Source organism: Pistacia vera, unplaced genomic scaffold, assembly GCF_008641045.1.
Source record: "Pistacia vera cultivar Batoury unplaced genomic scaffold, PisVer_v2 Contig734, whole genome shotgun sequence".
NCBI classification, from domain to species: Eukaryota; Viridiplantae; Streptophyta; class Magnoliopsida; order Sapindales; family Anacardiaceae; genus Pistacia; species Pistacia vera.
Window position 1 is genome coordinate 416843 of NW_022196595.1, and position 3312 is coordinate 420154.

At 37.9% G+C, this 3312-nt stretch overlaps 1 non-coding gene across 1 annotated transcript; it reads right to left on the bottom strand.

Annotated features, from left to right (window-relative positions):
* Positions 1 to 2700: 2700 nt before the first annotated feature.
* On the bottom strand, positions 2701 to 2807 carry LOC116115254. Its single transcript, XR_004125647.1, has one exon. It is a non-coding gene; the product is annotated as a small nucleolar RNA R71 (small nucleolar RNA).
* Positions 2808 to 3312: the final 505 nt, after the last annotated feature.

Here is a 3312-nt window from a genome sequence, read left to right on the forward strand (position 1 = left end):
TTAATTTAAGCAATTGAATAGATTGAAAAACCTAAACATGCAGTTCTAACAATCAATATAGGTAATCAAGCAAAACAAATCAAATAAAATATATATTATCAAAACCCTAGGCTCTGATACCATTATAAGTAATCGATGAACGATGGCAGCGGAAAAACAAAAAATTTGCTCATCGATCACTCAGATTTTGCCAAGATTAGGGTATGATATATATATAAAATCAATCAAAACAATTTAATTAAAATATATATTATGAACTCTAGGCTCTGATACCATTGTAAGTAATCGATGAATGATGGCAGCGGAAAAACAAAACATTTGCTCATCGATCACTCTAATTTTGCCAAGATAAGGTATATATATAATCAATCAAAACAATTTAATTAAAATATATATTATGAACTCTAGGCTCTGATACTGATTGGACATGCCATGTCATATTAAACCCCGTTAATGTTTAGTCTTTTATATGTATTTGTTTCCTAATTGTACTCATTATTACTTTATTTTGGTTTAGGAAGCAAATGGAGGGTTAATTGAAAAACGGAATTAATTAGGAGAATCTGACAGTTTCGCCACTGCTTCGTATTCTGGCATAATTCTCTCATCCGAGCTCCGATTGAGATGATTCAAAGTGTGTGGAACGCTAAAAAGAGATCTACAACTTTCATGTTTTGAGTTTTTAGAGATACTGACTGAATAAAGATTGTAATTGAGCTTGAAGTTGACGCACCTGCATTACCGACGTCCTGGAGCTTTCTGACTTGTTATGCAAGTCAGTCTTTTATTGCACGTTTTGAAGACATACTGCTGCACAAATTACAGCTGGAAACACCACCTTCCTATTTTATTAGGACTCTATTTTATTTTAGTCCCAATTAGAATATTAGGATTAATGTTATTTTAGGATAGGAGAATATTTCTTTTAGGAGATTGAGTGGGATTCAAACACTTAAATTGGATTTTAAAGGGAGTGAGATTAGGTTTGGAGGGACCACGCCTCTCTCTTCTCTTCTCTGGAATTTTTCTTTCTTTTTAGTTTTTGGTTGATGGCCATGAGCGGCTAAAAACTTTGTGACTTGGTCGTCGGAAACGGAGACCTCGGAATCAACCAACTGTGAGATCTAATCTATGTTATTTTAGTGTTCATTTTCGTGTTTGAGTATTGAATGTTATTCTGTGCATATTTTCATATTGATGCATTTAATTACTAGGAGCCTACTAGTGTATTATTTGTTGAAATCTGCCGCTAGTTGATATCAAATCCGTAATGTTTGATCCCTCCACTTGTGAAGCAATTAGGGTTAGTAATTTGCTGCGTCAGAATTAATAACCTTATGAAGAACATTCAACTAAATTAAATACAACCGCTTGTGTTTGTGTTGTTTAGCTTCATCGATCTCTCTAATTCTTAAGGCTGCCACTAGATTAAATCTTGAGCGCTTGTCTAGGGTTGTTTAGGGGAAGATTAATGAGATCGCTTGTTTCCTGATTAATTACTTAAGAGAGATATGGAAATTAGTTCCAACGGTGAAATCAATGTGTAATTGATTATTTTCGCATCATGATCAGTTGGAAGATTCCGATGGTGGATGTTGACGGACCAAGTTTCGTTATATTAATTGATTTCGAATTAACTGTTTTTGTTTTGGTCTTTGCTAAGAACTTTCCTGTTTTACACGAACCCCCCAGCCTTGTTCACATAACAGCAAATTCAGCTAGACACTCTTCGGTGGTCGACCCGGACTTACCTACTACGTGTATTTTTAGGTTTTAATTCTGGTTGCCTACGACAGCACGCCAGATTTTGGCGCCGTTGCCGGGGAGTGATTCTAGTTGATTATTTTTGTTTTTGTGATTTTTTTTATTGCGTTTTTTGTTATATTTTTTTATTTTTCAGAAAAAAAACGGTGAACAGTAGTACGGTTCCGGATGAACAGTAGTACTATTCATAAGAAAAATTTTGGTTGAGTTGGAGTGCTACGAGTACCCTTTCGAAGAAAACGACGTTCTGAGCAAAACTAGAAATTTTTCTAGCCCCACCCTCTTGAGGCCAAATTCGAATGTTTTGATATAGTTTTTGCCGTTTAGTGTTTCTGGCCAATTTAATTTAATTTTTTTTAATTTTTCTAGTTAGTTTTCAATTTTTGTCATTCATTCTAATTCTTTTATTAGGTTTTTTTGTATGACCAGGTCCTCTAACCTTGGTGATTTAACGTTCATCCAGAAATTGAAAGCACTTTGCGTAGTTAGGAAGGAGTTCGGAGAAATTCTGAGGAAAGCAATTTGGCTTTTGATTCCCAATTTGCTAGCACTCTGATATAGAAGAGGGACGTCATGGCTGGAATCGAACTTTGAAAGAGCTTGCTGCCCCTGATTTGAATCAAGCACCTTTATGCATAACTTTTCCTGTTTTAGATGCTGCTACTACTTGTAATTGAAATCTGGACTAATACACCTCTTGCCCACTTTTCATGGTCTTGCAGGTGAAGACCCTCACAAGCATCTAAAGGAGCTTCATGTGGTTTGCACGAGTATAACCTACGGGGTGACCGAGGAGCAAATCAAATTAAGAGCCTTCCCGTTTTCTTTGAAGGATGCGGCTAAGGATGTGCTCTATTATCTACCCTCCGGACCTATACCACATGACGAGATGAAGAGATTATTTTTGGAGAAATACTTCCCACTTCGAGGGCAGCAAACATTCGGAAAGAAATTTGTGGTATAAGGCAGCACAACGGAGAGTCCTTACATGAATATTGGGAGCGTTTTAAGAAATTGTGTGCAAGCTGCCCCCATCATCAGATTAGTGAGCATTACTAATCCAGTACTTCTACGAGGGCCTCACATACACTGATAGGAGCATGATTGATGCTGCAAGTGGAGGAGCTTTGGTGGATAGGACCCCTGAGGCCGCGAGGAACTTGATTGCAAATATGGCGGCCAATTCTCAACAGTTTGGCAGTAGGCTTGACCTTCCATCTAGGCGTGATAATGAGGTAAATATTTCTTCCCTAGAACAACAAATCTCTAGTCTAACTTCTCTTGTTCATCAAATGGCTGTAGGTAACATGCAAACAGTGAAGCTTGCGGGATTTGTTCGGTAGTAGGGCATCCACTGACATGTGCCCAACTCTTAAAGAGAGCCTGTGGAGCAGTGAATGCAGCAGGTGGTTCCCTGGGCAACCGCAAGGAAATATGATCCTTATTCGAGCACATTAACCCTGGATGGAGGGATCACCCTAACTGGCTATGGGATCAACAAATATCAACCTTACCCTCAACACGCCTAATTACCAGCTGTACAGCAGC